This window comes from Coffea arabica, chromosome 11c, assembly GCF_036785885.1.
Source record: "Coffea arabica cultivar ET-39 chromosome 11c, Coffea Arabica ET-39 HiFi, whole genome shotgun sequence".
Lineage (NCBI taxonomy): Eukaryota > Viridiplantae > Streptophyta > Magnoliopsida > Gentianales > Rubiaceae > Coffea > Coffea arabica.
In genome coordinates this window covers 27,061,590-27,079,541 of record NC_092330.1, presented here as the reverse complement: position 1 = coordinate 27,079,541, position 17,952 = coordinate 27,061,590, and the positions used below count along the sequence as shown (strand labels likewise).

The 17,952-nt window shown below is 37.2% G+C and overlaps 1 pseudogene; it reads left to right on the top strand.

The window, feature by feature from the left end:
- The first annotated feature begins 1,261 nt into the window (after window positions 1-1,261).
- LOC113715967 (cation/H(+) antiporter 20-like) overlaps window positions 1,262-17,952 on the top strand; it is a 47,485-nt pseudogene continuing 30,794 nt past the window's right edge.

Here is a 17,952-nt window from a genome sequence, read left to right as displayed (position 1 = left end):
GGCTCCGTATGGCTGCTCCGTATGGTGAGTCAGTGACGGTGGCGAGAATCAGGCGAGCTACTGGCCAAGGATGGAATTCAGTCGCCTGATTCAGTGGGCTGCTTTTGTCAGGAGGCTGCAGCTACGACTGCAGGTGTGGAACGGGAAAAGAGTTGACAGAAAGGGGAAAAGAAAAAATTAGGAGAATGGAGGCTAGCGGTGAGAATGGAGGCTGCGGGGTGGGGTGAGAATGGAGGCTGCGGTGAGAATGGAGGATGGCGCCTGGCGATGAGAATGGAGGCTGCGAGGTGCGGTGTGAGAATGGAGGCTGCGGGGTGACGGCTGTGGCCTGTGGGATGGGAAAATGAAATACCAAAAGAGGAAAGGAGGAATTAGGGCTACAGCAGACGGGAGATGACTTAGAGTACCACTTACATGCTGAAATGACGAAAATACCCCTATCTTTCAAGCCTACTAAGCTTATATGAGCTGAGCCCTGCTCGGCTCGTTTATTAAATGAGTACTGATTAGAGCTCGAGCTTGGCTCGTTTCTCTCTGTAAACGAGCCGAGCCGAGCCCTTATCGAGCCGGGTCGAGCTCGGCTCGCGAGCTGCCCGGTTCGATTAACAGCTTTAGTTCTAGTTTGAGGTTGGGATCTAGCAACTCATAAGTTGTATTTTACTGGATTTACAGATAAATTAGTAATATCAAATTTTGTTATATTACTCCCTTTATCTTATTAAAAGTGCCATAATTTTCATTTTACAATGTTCTAAAATATTTGTCATTTTATTAAAATTAAAATTAAAGTTACTCCATCCGTCCCGCTTTGATAGTCCTGTATTCCTTTTCCATCTGTCCCAAATTGTAGTGCACTTTTCAATTGAAGAATGTAGTTGTATTTTAATTTTTCTAAAATATCCTTATTCAATGTAAGTAGTTGTTACTATATACCTACCCCATTTAATGAGAGTTGATTCTTTTTTTACCATCAATTCAAGTTCCCATAAAATTATACCATATTTAATGTAAGGGTATTTTAGGAAAATAGCAATCTAAATTTACTTTTCTAACAAACTTAACTACTATTTCTTAAACTGTGTGAAAAAAGAAATAGGACTATCAAATTGGGACAAAGGGAGTACTTTTTATGTGAAAGACGCTCCTTTATGGCTACTAAGTCTGGTGGTTCCAAAACAGCCATATATTGTTGTGCAACTCCTCAAATTCTGAACACCACAATTACCTAGTGACTAGTGGCTACTAGCTGCCAGATAGCATTATGGCATTTAATGTGACCTTAGTTAAAACTTCCTCGGGTGGCGCATGGCAAGGGGATAATCCGCTGCACTTTGCATTCCCCTTGTTAATAATCCAAACTGCCATAGTCGTCCTCATTAGCCGTGTCCTTGAATTCCTCCTCAAACCCCTCCGTCAACCGAAAGTTGTTGCCGAAATACTGGTACATATTGTTGGATCCTTAATCCAATATTGGACTTACACGTGAATAATAATGTGATGCAAACTGTCAAATAAGGTTAAGTCCAATTAAAGTAATCAAATATGGTTTGAATTTAATGTATCTAATAGGATGTCTTTAATGTGTAGAGACTTAATGATATTTTCTATTTCTATGATGGGCTGAAATAGGAACCCAAAAGATAACAGGAATGTTATCTATAAATAGGGTTATAGTCCCCAAGTCACACGTATTATTCTTATTGTCATATTTTCTAGTGTCCATAAAATAGCTCTTTTCTGATATCCCATCGGCAGGAAACATACCAGAGAGAAACTAAAGGGCTCTCTCAAGAACTGGTGAATACGTATTGGCCTGGAAGGCCACTCCAAAATCTATAGAGATTCAAGTATCAAGTTTGTCAGCATGGATCAAGGTACGCTTCCGCAATATTTCCTGTTAATTTATTTCTTAATAATCGCCATATAGATTTTGAGTTTAATAGGTGATGATTTTCACCAAACGTTAAATTTAGACAACCACCTTAACAAGTGGTATCAGAGCCCATATGTTTGATTATTAGGAAATAATTTGAATTTAGTAATTTTTATCTTTAAGAATAATTATGTATGATATTTGTGAAGAATCGGCCAATTGTTAAAACCATGATTGTTGACTTTTTCGTTCACAATTTATTGCCTTGTGTTTCGGCTTTCGGGTTTACGACATCATGACTGTTTGCATATGTTATAATCTAGTTTTCATGACAGTAGGCAATTCATGAATTGCACGATTCATTGTTTGGTTAACATGGAATTTAGTGGGTCCCACCTTAGTCAAGTTTGAGTTGACAGATTGTTAACTTATGTTCTGGCTATAGAACTATTATGTTGCAAAAGTCATGGCAGGGCCCATATGTTATATGGTTTCAATCTTTAGTCATATGTTTTGGTTATTATGCCTCTGGTCGTACTTGTTGTAGTTCCGTTGATTCATTGTTTTGGTTTCATATAATTTAAGTGGATCCCATTTTAATCAAACTTTAGTTGGCAGACATGGGGTTTATTTTAATTTCCCTATTTTTAAGGATTAAATTTGATAAGAAAGAATGCATAAATGCAATTCTGTGGAACTCTTAATCGGATAGCATAATGTGTTTGTGGGATCCGTATGGTTTTAATGATGTAAGCTAATTTTTTTCTGGTTTCGGGAAGTCATTCGTCCTTTTCCTCATGTCGCGCCCCATTTTTTGATTGAGAAAAATAAAAGACGAGTTTAGAAAAATGGCTTTTGATTCAATTTTTGATTAGAAAATGAATTTTTGATTTAAAAAGAAAATGAAAAAACATGGGTCTAAATGGGACTTGAAAATGCGACGATTTGACCCAAAGTATAGTTTAAAAAGGGTTTTTTGAATGAAAAATGGAGTCGCCACTTGGTATAGAGTTAAGGTGTACCAAGTCACCTAAAAATGAATTTTTAAAGAAAAAAAGTAAAAAATCATTTTTAAACGACTCCAAATCTACGAAAATCAGAGACAAAGATTCGGGAGTCACATTTGAAAAAAGGGAAGGCAAGGATAAGAATTCAAGGCACCCTTTCAACCTAGTCAAAGCTAGTTGCGCGATTTAGTCAAAGATTTTCTTATTTTAACGTAAAGATTTATCACATTTGGATGTACTATATGAATGCATACCCTAGACTTAGGAGGGTATCGGGTGGTCAAAATATCTCTTCAAAACTCAATTGGTACCAATTACATTAATTGTGATGCCTAATGTGGACTCTTTGGAGCGATCACGAATAATTCAAAAATATGAGACTCTAAGAAAAGAAAAGGAAAATACAAATAATCATAATTATACAAATATACATGTCCTAAAGGAATGCATCATAATGGGTGCGGGAATCTAATGTTCGTGACTTCAATTTTCCCTTTTATAGAGAGAATACGAGCGTGCTAAGGCTAGAAAGCCAAACTCGTCTATATCCCATACTCAAGGGGTAACTCCCTAACCTATGCAAGCAAATGAGATAGTCTAAAATGAGAATGCAGCCCTAAATGTATAGGGAAAATGTTAGGGGAGCATGCAAAATGAGAAATACTAAAAGAAAAAATGAAGAAATGTAGTGAAAGCATGCAGATATGACACTAACGGAAAAGAGACTTCAATTTTCCCTTTTATAGAGAGAATACGAGCGTGCTAAGGCTAGAAAGCCAAACTCGTCTATATCCCATACTCAAGGGGTAACTCCCTAACCTATGCAAGCAAATGAGATAGTCTAAAATGAGAATGCAGCCCTAAATGTATAGGGAAAATGTTAGGGGAGCATGCAAAATGAGAAATACTAAAAGAAAAAATGAAGAAATGTAGTGAAAGCATGCAGATATGACACTAACGGAAAAGAGGGACGGCCCTATTGGGTCTAGCATTGGACTAACCCTTTACTAACGCTCATTTACAAGCATTGGACTTGTGAGAGCTCGAGGGGAAGATCATGACTAGCATTGGACTAGCCACGGTGACGTGCATTCATCCACATGATCAGATATAATACTAAAGCAAATAAACATGCAAAGCACATAGTTTCACACATAGCACGTAGCATCTGGGCATGCTTATCTAGATGCAGAAACCTAGGGAAAGCGGTAACACATAGCAAGTAAGCATGCAAATCACATAGGGCAAATAAAGCAAAGAAAGCCCTATCTATTACATTTGGGGAGAGCCTACTACAATCTAAGAGGGGGAGAAGAAATAAAATAAATAAAATAATTAATGCCTAACTATTACATCTTGGCATTTAAATGCCCCTTAAATAATCAAATTTGAACAAATAAAGCGAGCCAATAAATAAATGAAAATGAAAACCTTCAAAAGGGCATACAATTAAGCACATAAAGTCACATAGGAGCATATAGAGTCAAGAAAAAATCAAGATAAGGAGTAGAGTGTACCTCCCTTGCATTGGTGATCAAATGAAGGAAAAATTAGCTTCAAAACAATAGAAAGGTCAAGGCACCAATTTAATCAAAAAATAATCACATGAAATGGAATAAGCATGAAATTGAATCAACCCAAAGCGGTTAAAGGAAGGTGATCAACCCATGTAAAATTAAAACAAGTAATGACTTGATTGCAAAAACTAAAGAAATTTGAGGGGTCAATTTGATTGATTTTTCCAATTGTTTGGGCCATGGTGAAACAAGGGGAGACTTGGGGGCCAAAGTGCAATTTTTGAAAGTTTTTCATGCAAGTTCATGCACCCGTCATTGGTAACACAAGGAAACAAACTCGCATCTTTGTTGATGTTGCTATGAACCCACTCTAATGAACATCCCAGCCATTGAAAATCCAAACAAAGGAAAATAATATGAAAATCGCAGGGCAAGGAAAACGAAATGGGTTTCTCAAATGCAGTCCTAACGTAACTAACATCTCAGCCAAACGATCAAAGTCTCGACATTAAACCAAAGACAACCACAAAACTCAACAAGCCAACAACTTAGAATGAAGTCATGCAAATTCTGGCAATCTTTTATGCAAAGAAGGTTCAAAAGCTTTTTATTCTCTGCTGCAACTTTGCAGCTTATTCTCTATATAAATCATCCATAAACTCCAATCAAAACAAGATAAAACAAAACCATAACCTATCAACTAATACACCTCAAGACACAAGCCATTAACATGCCCAACTCTGATGCAAAGCTCGCTGAAGATTTAACAGCGGAAACCCAACAGAACATATGACAACAAAAAAAATGATAGAATGGGGATAACTTCTAGTAACTCAAAATGGAATCATTGAAAGCCACTCTATCCTATAGCATTAGGAATCATGCGAAAAGAAAAACAAAATCCAACGGCAAGGCACTCCATAGGCAAGATTAAGGTAATACAGCAGCCCTATACTTCATGCTAGAGATGACCCAAAACACGTACAGCAACCAGAGACGCAAGACATTACAAGCTATCAGCAAGACACTACAAGAATTTGCGAGACACTAAAAGCATCAGCAACCTATGATACAACTAAAGGTAAAAAAAACAGCAGAGGCACGAGGAGATTAACTCAGGCATTTTAACAAACAGCAAGTGGGCATGAAAAATTCCTAAAATTCTCCATTCAAATGGTATAACAATCAGCCCCAAAATTGTCAGAAATCCAAGGAAATTCAGCCCAAATAAACACAGAAAGCATGTATGATCCAAAATCATGAACAATTAATAGGAAAAGTGCAATAAATAAAGGCCCGGCAGACGTTTTTGAGAGCTTGATCAGAACTGAAAATTTTTTAAAGGAAAGGGACAACTTACATCGCTTTTGTTTAAGCGACAGCGACGATGGATTCCGGTGGATGGTGGCGGTGGATTCCAGTGGCGCATCTGATGAACCTTTCTTGCTCTGTTTTTCGTTGCTTTGCCGAAGCCTTTCTCCACTGCCGCAATTCTTTTGGCGTTAGGGCTTGGCGGAAATAGTTGAAGTTCTTGCGGATGCGGGAGGCGGCATCAGAGGGGTTATTGGTGCGGAAAAAAAAGGTGGTGCAGTCTAGAAATTTAGGCCATGGGCGACGCTGGAGAAGCCCTGGCAAAGGGAGGAGAAGAGGCTAGGGGGGAGATGCGTAATTGAAAAAAATAAAAAAAATCTGGGGCTGTTTTTGGCCATCTTGCATTGGTGCTTTGGAATTTCAGGCGATTGTAATGGTGGCGTGGATGGAGTACTGGTTGCCTTGGTGGTGGTTATGAAGTTAACGTAAATGTTTCTGCTGTAATTGAGGAAATAGGGAAAAAGACCCGAGAGTAAAGATTCATGGGTTGAGAGCTGACTAGGGAGTAAGATGTTGGACCGATGAAGAAGAAGAAGATACCGATGTGGAAAGAATTCGAAAGAGATGAAAAGAGATTCCTCCTCTGCCGCCTCTTGTTCTTGCTCTTATTTTTTTTCTCCTCCCCAGACCCTCTGCTTTCTTTCTGTCCACCCGAAGCCTCCCCTATTTTCCCCTTGTTCTGTTTTTCCTTTTTTTTTGCTTCCTTGCTGACCCCCCCTTCTTTTTCCTTAGTCGCCCCTTCCTTTTCTCTTTTCATTTTTTCCAAATTTCCTTAAGCCTCCCAAGTGTCAAGACACCTAATCCCTTAGGTATTGTGTTGTCCAAAATACAAAGGGACACTTGTCCCAATGCTTGCCACCCACTTGCCATTTTTTTCTAATTTTCTTTTTTTCTTCTTTTTTCTTTCTTTTCCCTTTTCTTCTTTTTTTCCTGAAATTTAGTATGAAGGCAAAATAAATAATAAAATAAAATAAAATAAACCTAAAATTGAAACAAATAAAGCCAAAATCAAATAAAGTTTGAAAATAAAAAATTTGGTGTCTACAGTTTGCCCCTCTTTGTCTGAGTTTCGTAGAAGATCGAGAGAAAAACGTAGACACCAAATACTTACCTGTGTTATTTGGCTGCAAACGACTCAAACGACTGATGCTTTAGAAATGGGGACTGACCCCTTTGACAAAATTTTTAAAATGGGACTGACCCAAATAAGAAATTTAAAAATCGGGACTGACCCGAACAGAAAATTTAAAATCGGAACTGACCCGAAATAGGAAATTTAAAATCGGGACTGACTCGAAACAAAAAATTTAAACGGGACTGACCCGGACAGAAAATTTAAAATCGGGACTGACCCGAAACAGGAAATTTAAACGGGACTGACCAGGACAGGAAATTTAAAATCGGGACTGACTCGGACTAGAAATTTAAAATCGGGACTGACCCGAAATAGGAATTGAAAATCGGGACTGACCCAAAACAAGAAATTTAAAATCGGGACTAACCCGAAACAGGAAATTCAAAATCGAGACTGACTCGAAATAGGAAATTTAAAATCGGGACTGACCCGAAACAGGAAATTTAAATGGAAAGCACACTAGTGGGACTGATCCATATTTAGTGGCAATAAAGATGAAATGCACGCTAGTGGGACTGACTCATGTTTAGCGGCAGTGAAAATGAAATACTCACTAGTGGGATTGACCCATGTTTAGTGGCAATAAAGATGAAATGCATGCTAGTGGGACTGACCCACTGCTAGCGGCAGTAAAGATGAAATGCTCACTAATGGGACTGACCCACGGCTAGTGACAGTATAACTGAAAATGCTCACTAGTGGGACTGACCTACGGCTAGTGGCAGTGAAAATGGAAATGCTCACTAGTGGAACTGACCCACGGCTAGTGGCAGTGCAACTGAAATGCCTTGACGAACGATCAATGGGATTAACCCCGAGCCTGCCGTGATAAAACTTGATTTGATTTTTTATTTTGATTTTTTTGATTTTTTTTTTATATTTGGGAAACTTTCCATAAATAATTTGCCCCAGTATGATGAATTGGTTAGTGGGATTAAACCCGAACCTGCCAAAAGAATTAGTTAGTGGGATTAAAATCAAGCCTGCCATGATAATCGATCAGTGATAACACCCGAGCCTATTTTGGTTGCACAAAATCCAAACCTAACGGAATGTTGGCGGCACAAAATCCAAACCCAACGTGATCTTTGTGATGTTGGCGGCACCAAATCCAGGCCCAACATGATTTTTGTAATATTGGCGGCACAAAATCTAGGCCCAACGGGATGTTGGAGATATAAAGTCCAGGCCCAACGGGATGTTGGCGGTACAAAGTCCAGGCCCAACGTGATCTTTGTGAATGGTCAGTGGGATAAGACCTAATCCTGCCATCCAATTGATCAAGAAATTAAGTGTGATTGTCAAGAAAGGGGGGATAGAAGGATACGCGGCATACGCTGAAACTTCGCCCACAAGAAATTAAATTTGATTTTTTGTTTTTTTTTTCTTTGATTTTTTTGGGGATTTTTCTTTTTTTTGATTTTTTTGTTCGAGAAAATAATTTGCCCCAGTGTATAGCCCTTTTCCTTCTTTCTTCTCTTTCTTCGGTATCAGCCTTCCATATCACCAGATGTTTTTTCGTCGATTTCAGCCATAAATACCTGCACAGGGGTTTAAGAAAGTACAGTATGCACTTAAATTTCATGAAAAGAGCAGCGTGATTGATTCGAAAATGTATTATTTGATTCTTGGACAAAAATCTCAAATGTATTACAAAAAATTTGCCCCAGTGTGGGCTTATCTTGCGAAATCTCATAAATAAAAATTTGCCCCAATATAGGTCCATTTGATTGAAAAAATTTTGTTTGGATGACTCTCCATTTGTTTGAACAAAGTAAGAAACTATATTTCCTAACAAGAGATTTCATGATGAATCTTTCAAAATAATACCAAATTACAGAAGATTTCTTCCTCATCTTAGCATCGATGCTTAGAGTAATGGGTCACCACTTCTTGTTAACTCATCTTTCATGACCAATCAAGTGGGTGTTATTTCTACTTTTTGAGGTGACTAAGGAAAATAGGAAGTTAGGATCTGTCTTGTTCTTGTGTCCAAAATTGTATGTAATCCATTCAATATCACATCTTAGTGAAAGGAAATAGTTTGTCACCCCTATTTCTTAAGAAAATTTAGTCAACATATAAGCTTTCTAGGCTTGTAATGTATGGGCAGAAACGATAGCTAAATATGTGGAAACAGGTTATAGCCTTATGATCACAAATGATTGAGAGATTCCTCAGAAGCATAATCCTCACTTCGAATTGTCATGAAAGATAAGTCAACGATGGACTTTATGAGCTTGTAATGTGGCTTGAAAACGATAGTTAAAGAGATAAAATTTTCAAGGACATTGCGCCGAAGATCGTATTTTTCCAAAATTACCCCTATTTTGAACTCAAAGATCTTAGATTTGGTGACTTTCATCATCACTTAACGGGGACTTCACCATCAAATTTTCATTTCCTTTGCATTTATTTTGCTCGTTTTTTTCTCTCTCTCTCTCTTTTTTTAACTGCATCCTTGCGGGTTTTCACATGATGAGCACTGTCAATTTCACAGCTAATCAATTTAGAAGTACATCTAAAAAATTTCTTGGCATCAGTATATGAGCATCACTTGCCAATTAATTAGAAAATTTCTTGACAGAGATGTTGCAAAGAACAGAAGTCAAGACTTTCGACTTTTGTAATGGGGTCTGGTAGGGTGTTTAGAAAAGTTAAGGCTTGAAAGCGGATTTTAAAAGTGGTTTAAATGATTTGAAATCGTATTATTGTATCAACCCTCTTTTAGGGTTAAATCATAACTTGCCCCAATTTATTCTCAATTGAGGCTCTTTTTCTCTTTCATTTATCTCTTTTCTCTTTTTTTTCCTTCTTTTCTCCTTCGGCCTTCAGCCATTCCTTTGAAATCTTTCAAAATTTGCCCCAATTTATACCTAAATGAGGTTCTCTTTTCTTCTTTTTTCCTTTTGCTTTTGTTGGTTTAGCACTTTTCACTTCTTGGGATTTTTCTTTCCTTTTCAACTCAAACTTGCCCCAGTGTGGGGTTTGCGATTCTCAGGAGTTGCCAAATGAAATATTTTATTCTGAAGGCTCAAAAGGGATAACTAGGGATAGAATGTTTGATTGGAAAAGAAGAGGACCTGACTTTTTATTCCGTTCCTTACATTAACTCTGAAAGGAAACTTTCATTAATGCGAAATTTCTTACATGTATCTGAATGAATTAATTGAGGAAGACTCCTGTTCATCCATATCTGTGAAACATAAGTGATCCACCGGACGAAACTCTTTCATTTCCTTTTCTCTTTCTTTTTCAAAATTGAAGCCCAGATATAATCAAATTTCCCCAATTTGTGGTTCTCTCTTTTCTTTTTTTTTTAATTTTAGCATTTTTGCATTTTTCTACCTTTTTTTCGCAAAAATTCTCCAATCTCCTTCCCCAATGTGGGGTGCGATCATAGGTGCTTTGAAAAGAACCATCTATTTTAGCTCAAATAAGGATGCAAGGGATAAATAGTGTTTAGATTATAGAAACGATGGCCAAAGCATCATTCTTACGCTTCATGACAACCAAAGTAACGAAATGCTCATTGAGAATCCATTCCCTTTTTTATATTTAAAAATTTTCCAATGTAGGATAGTGATCATCAAGGCGCTTATTTGAAATGAAATTATTCTTTTAAAGGCTCAAATGGGAGAGCAAATGATAAAAGCTGTATGGATAGAGAAATGAACGCTTGAAGTATCATTCCAAATTTTCAAAACAAACAAGAATAATGCACATTTTTGCTTTCACTTAGATGTGGATTGAATCGGATTAGACACAGTGGACATTTTAAAGCAAAGATTGCCCCAATTTGTAATTTATCAATCAATGTGACTGATTTTATTGTGGGGTTAATAGAAGTGGGCAAAAGTATGAATTGTACAGTGGAGGAGAAAAAGGGTATTGCATTGGGTCTTTCGAGACAGACCAATCAATTTGAGTGGTTTCTTTTAATTCTGAACACTCTTATTGTACAGTTTGGATCACCAATCTAATGTATGTAAAAATTTTAGAAGCCATACACATGTGAGTTTTCAAGCAAGAGGTTGAAAAATCTCAATTTAGTTTTATTTCTTAAAATTCATCATGAAATCTCCAATGAGCAAAAGAAAGAATGAAATGTACATGATTATATACAAAACAATAATTGTCGAAATAAAAAACTTTATTGCCGAAAAAGTTTGAAACAAAAATTTCTTTTGCAATTATAATACAAATGAGAAGAGAAAAAACTTCTAATGAGCTCCACATAAACACATTTTTTCCTTTACTTTTGGAATAAGAATGTATTAACAAATCCAATAAACAGAATTTTCCTTTTCTTTGAAAAACAATTATGAAGTCTCTTACAGGCTTTAGCCTAGCGCTTCCAGATAGATCCTTCATGTTTTTATTGCAAGATCTGCCCAAGAATCCAGTAATACTTGTAATTTTTAAATTTTATTAGATCAAAATTGTTATCAGATATAGAAAAATATTTTCCCCTTATTGAAACATTTTTATGAATGCAGGGGGGAGGGCAAAAAATAAAAGAAAAATACCCAAAGTTAGTAAGCAAAATTGTAAAATCGGTATGCATGTCCTATGGGGGAGCTCTTTTATGCCAAAAGTAGGCTTAGAATGAAAATGCAATGCTCTAGGGTAGGCACCATACAATACCTGATGAATCCGATCAATTGATTGAGTGAAAAAAGATTTCAAAAAATTTGGCCAATTGGAGTGAGAAGAGACATTTGTCCTAAAAAAATGAGGACAAAGTCCGAATGGATTGTCTGCTTTGATCAACACATAAAATGATGTGTAAAAGAGGTTGCAATGTTTCAATTAATTTATTCAGTGAACCTTAGACTTAAACCCTAAAGAGGAGAAAGCGGATCAAATAGGTAGGATGAAATTGATGATTTATTCAAAATCGACCGAATTGCACTAAAAATAGGTAAGTTGGTCAAATGAATTGAATCAAATTTGATTTATTCAAAATTGATCAGATCACTCTAAAAAAGTTAGATTGGTCAAATGGATTGAATGAAACTTGATTTATTCAAAATCGGTTCGATTGCCCTAAAAATGGGTAAATTGGCCAAATGAATGAAATGAAGTTAATGATTTATACAAAAATGATTAGATTGTCCTAAAATTGAATGAATTGACAAAATAGATTGGATGAAATTGATGGTTTATTCAAAAATCGATTGAATTATCTACCCATTGGTAGTTTCCAAAAAATCATTGCAATGCATTAGTCTATGAGCCTTCTCAAATCAAGATTTGGCCTCTATATTTATCATCTTTACAGTGAATAATCATTTGTGAATTTCTTCAAATTAATATCCTTTACGCAAGGGAATTTCTTACAATTTTGTTTAAAATGGCCAAAAAATGATTGTTAGATGCCCATATTCCAATATGCAAAAATTGTTTTGCCGTCTTTGAAAAGATCGGATCCTACCTTATCTCATGCACTACCCCTTCGGACAGTACAGGAAATATAAACGTGCAAGTCTCATTGGATTATATATCCGAGACATAGGGCGGTTTGTTCCTAACACGAGATTCCCTAAATGGCATTTCCTTCTAAGGTGGATGCATGATGCCAGTTTATTAAAGCGCGTAAACATGTAGTATACAAATGAAAACGTGACCTAAAGGGACCCTTTTTGTATGCCGGGGTGAGCCTAAAATGACATGTATTTATGCTGAAAATGTGAAGTATTGAATTTAAACGTGTCACATCAAATAAGGTAGGCTCCTAGAGAGTACCATGTCAGGACTCTTATTTTTCTAGGGCTTATAAATGCAATGGAGACAAAAAATCAAAAAAAATTAGTTCAATCAGATAAATACATATAACACATTTGTAACAAAGCAATACAAAGAGGTAAAGCAATAAAAGTAATTGAGGGTTGGATCCCTTCCCTCATGAATGATGTCCCTAATAGGGTGAGGCAGACTCTGTCCTAGGTGAACTATTATAGATGCATGAGGCTTGGGTTCACTAATGCATCTAGACTTGATAAACTCAAGTCCCCAAACCTTCAGACTTGGAAACCAAAGGTCATCACTCCCAAGGTTCCTTGTCGGTGGCTCGAGCGATTCCCCAAATATTGCTACGCACACGTCGTGTTACGGCTACATGTCTGAGTGAATCTATAAAAAATCCTCAACCTTAGACTAAAAACTAAAGGCTATCAACCCAAAGTTTAAAGCGGAAGATTGAGTGACCCCTCGGATCATGCTACGCACACGTCGTGTTGCGATCACACGTCCAAGTGGGTCACCTAATTCTAATAGGGTGGAGTGGCGTGACAAGCCACTAAAAGAAAAAATAAAGGAGTGATAAATAATAAAGCGTATACACGTATGCTAGTGCTCTTTTTTGGAGGGGAGGGATCGAGAACCAACGCGAGACTTTAGGGTAGTATCCCCACCCAAATGCAATGCAAAGCGCGGGATAAACATAAATAAACCATCTATCCATCACATCAATCGTACGCAAATGGGTAAGGGAGTGAGTTGATACGCTCAAAATGCAAAAAATCCTAAAAAAGGAAAAATGCAACCCTAAACATCCAAATGCGATATATGAAAAGGTTAAAGAAGAAAAAGGTTGACTAAATCAAATTTGCTCGGACTCTCTAAGTCCTCAGTGGAGTCGCCAACTGTCGCGCCCCATTTTTTGATTAAGAAAAATAAAAGACGAGTTTAGAAAAATGGCTTTTGATTCAATTTTTGATTGGAAAATGAATTTTTGATTTAAAAAGAAAATAAAAAAATATGGGCCTAAATGGGACTTGAAATGCGACGATTTGACCCAAAATATAGTTTAAAAAGGGTTTTTTGAATGAAAAATGGAGTCGTCACTTGGTATAGAGTTAAGGTGTACCAAGTCACCTAAAAATGAATTTTTAAAGAAAAAAGTAAAAAACCCTTTTTAAACGACTCCAAATCTACGAAAATCAAAGAAAAAGATTCGGGAGTCACATTTGAAGAAAGGGAAGGCAAGGATAAAAATCCAATACACCCTTTCAACCTAGCCAAGGCTAGTTGCGCGATTTAGTCAAAGATTTTCTTATTTTAACGTAAAGATTTATCACATTTGGATGTACTATATGAATGTATACCCTATATTTAGGAGGGTATCGGGGGGTCAAAATATCTTTTCAAAACTCAATTGGTACCAATCACATTAATTGTGATGCCCAATATGGACTCTTTGGAGAGGTCACGAATAATGCAAAAATATGAGACTCTAAGAAAAGAAAAGGAAAATACAAATAATCATAATTATACAAATATACATGTCCTAAAGGAATGCATCATAATGGGTGTGGGAATCTAATGTTCGTGACTTCAATTTTCCCTTTTATAGAGGGAATAGGAGCGTGCTAAGGTTAGAAAGTCAAACTCGTCCATATCTCATACTCAAGGGGTAACTCCCTAACCTATGCAAGCAAATGAGCTAGTCTAAAATGAGAATGCAGCCCTAAATGTGTAGGGAAAAGGTTAGGGAGCATGCAAAATGAGAAATACTAAAAGGAAAAATGAAGAAATGTAGTGAAGGCATACAGATATGACACTAGCGGAAAAGAGGGACGGCCCTATTGGGTCTAGCATTGGACTAACCCTTTACTAACGCTCATTTCCAAGCATTGGACTTGTGAGAGCGTGAGGGGAAGACCATGACTAGCATTGGACTAGCCACGGTGACGTGTATTCATCCACATGATCAGATATAATACTAAAGCAAATAAACATGCAAAGCACATAGTTTCACACATAGCACGTAGCATCTAGGCATGCTTATCTAGATGCAGAAACCTAGGGAAAGGGGTAACACATAGCAAGTAAGCATGCAAATCACACAGGGCAAATAAAGCAAGGAAAGCCCTATCTATTACATTTGGGGAGAGCCTACTACAATCTAAGAGGGGGAGAAGGAATAAAATAAATAAAATAATTAATGCCTAACTATTACATCTTGGCATTTAAATGCCCCTTAAATAATCAAATTTGAACAAATAAAGCGAGCCAATAAATAAATGAAAATGAAAACATTCAAAAGGGCATACAATTAAGCACATAAAGTCACATAGGAGCATAGAAAGGTCAAGGAAAAATGAAGGAAATGAAGGAAAAATGAAGGAAAAATTAGCTTCAAAACAATAGAAAGGTCAAGGCACCAATTTAATCAAAAAATAATCACATGAAATGGAATAAGCATGAAATTGAATCAACCCAAAGCGTTTAAAGGAAGGTGATCAACCCATGTAAAATTAAAACAAGTAATGACTTGATTGCAAAAACTAAAGAAATTTGAGAGGTCAATTTGATTGATTTTTCCAATTGTTTGGGCCATGGTGAAACAAGGGGAGACTTGGGGGCCAAAGTGCAATTTTTGAAAGTTTTTCATGCAAGTTCATGCACCTGTCATTGGTAACACAAGGAAACAAACTCGCATCTTTGTTGACGTTGCTATGAACCCACTCTAATGAACATCCCAGCCATTGAAAATCCAAACAAAGGAAAATAATATGAGAATCGCAGGGCAAGGAAAACGAAATGGGTTTCTCAAATGCAGTCCTAACGTAACTAACATCTCAGCCAAACGATCAAAGTCTCGACATTAAACCAAAGACAACCACAAAACTCAACAAGCCAACAACTTAGAATGAAGTCATGCAAATTCCGGCATTCTTTTATGCAAAGAAGGTTCGAAAGCTTTTTATTCTCTGCTGCAACTTTGCAGCTTATTCTCTGTATAAATCATCCATAAACTCCAATCAAAACAAGATAAAACAAATACCATAACCTATCAACTAATACACCTCAAGACACAAGCCATTAACATGTCCAACTCTGATGCAAAGCTCGCTGAAGATTTAACAGCGGAAACCCAACAGAACATATGACAACAAAAAAAATAATTGAATGGGGATAACTTCTAGTAACTCAAAATGGAATCATTGAAAGCCACTCTATCCTATAGCATTAGGAATCATGCGAAAAGAAAAACAAAATCCAACGGCAAGGCACTCCATAGGCAAGATTAAGGTAATACAGCAGCCCTATACTTCATGCCAGAGATGACCCAAAACACGTACAGCAACCAGAGACACAAGACACTACTAGCATTTGCGAGACACTACAAACATCAGCAACCCATGATACAACTAAAGGTAAAAAAAACAGCAAAGTCATGAGGAGATTAACTCAGGCATTTTAACAAACAGCAAGTGGGCATGAAAAATTCCCAAAATTCTCCGTTCAAATGGTATAACAATCAGCCCCAAAATTGTCAGAAATCCATGGAAATTCAGCCCAAATAAACACAGAAAGCATGTATGATCCAAAATCATGAACAATTAATAGGAAATGTGCAATAAATAAAGGCCCGGCAGACGTTTTTGAGAGCTTGATCAGAACTGAAAATTTTTTAAAGGAAAGGGACAACTTACAGCGCTTTTGTTTGAGCGACAGCGACGATGGATTCCGGTGGACGGTGGTGGTGGATTCCAGTGGCGCATCTGATGAACCTTTCTTGCTCTGTTTTTCGTTGCTTTGCCGAAGCCTTTCTCCACTGCCCGTAATTCTTTTGGCGTTAGGGCTTGGCGGAAATAGTTGAAGTTCTTGCGGATGCGGGAGGCGGCATCAGAGGGGTTGTTGGTGCGGAAAAAAAAAAGGTGGTGCAGTCTAGAAATTTAGACCAGGGGCGACGCTAGAGAAGCCCTGGCAGAGGGAGGAGAAGAGGCTAGGGGGGAGATGCGTAATTGAAAATAAAAAAAAATCCGGGGCTGTTTTTGGCCATCTTGCGTTGGCACTTTGGAATTTCAGGCGGTTGTAATGGTGGCGTGGATGGAGTACTGGTTGCCTTGGTGGTGGTTATGAAGTTAACGGAAATGTTTCTGCTGTAATTGAGGAAACAGGGAAAAAGACTCGAGAGTAACGATTCATGGGTTGAGGGCTGACAGGGAGTAAGATGTTGGACCGATGAAGAAGAAGAAGATACCAATGTGGAAAGAATTCGAAAGAGATGAAAAGAGATTCCTCCTCCGCCGGCTCCTGTTCTTGCTCTTATTTTTTTTCTCCTCCCCAGACCCTCTGCTTTCTTTCTGTCCGCCCGAAGCCTCCCCTATTTTCCCCCTTGTGCTGTTTTTCCTTTTTTTTTGCTTCCTTGCTGACCCCCTTTCTTTTTCCTTAGTCGCCCCTTCCTCTTCTCTTTTCATTTTTTCCAAAATTCTTTAAACCTGTGAGAACCCGTAAATTCCTCCTAATATTTTTCCTAGGGTTTTTCCCCTTAATGACATGTTTTCTGCATTTTCTGGCTTAGGGAAAATTTTCTTGGTGAATTTTATGAGTAAATATAGTTTTTATATGATTTTTCTAGTGTTGGATAGTTTGTGAAAAATTAAGGATATATTTCGGACGTGGGACCCGCTAGTGCGAAAAGTTCGAAAAAATTCGGCCAATTAGGTTAAGTTCCGGATATTGGGTGAAATTTATCGGATGTTGTGAGATATTTAGAGGTACCAAATGGATAGGTGTATGAGAGACAAAAAAGTTAGGCGAGTCATTAAATGAGGTGATAAGTGTCACCATGTGATTGGATTGAGTTGTCCACAACTATTCACCTTTTTACTATTTGACCAAATAAATCAAAAAAATACCAAATATTCACCATTTTCTTCTCTTCCTTGGCCTACCTCTTCAAGCTCCAAAAGCAAGAAAACTCTTCAAGTTTTTAGCTTCCATCTTACTCAAATTCAACTAATCAACCACTTAACCTTGTTTTTGTTCCATAGAAATCATTAAGTGTGTGATAGTGAGTTGTGTGGTGAAATTGTTTGGAAGCCTAAAGTGCCAAGTGGTCCCTTTCTCTTGTTTCTAAGGTGAGTGGTGTATGAATCCATCTCCTCCCTTAATTGATGCTTAAATCATGCTTAGTGGTAGTATGAGATGCAAGTTTATGGATTAATTCTTGATTTGTGATTGAAGTGATGAAGTTTTATTATTTTGGGGATTTTTTCTGTTTTAATATAAGCATGATTGTGTGGGTAGCTATGA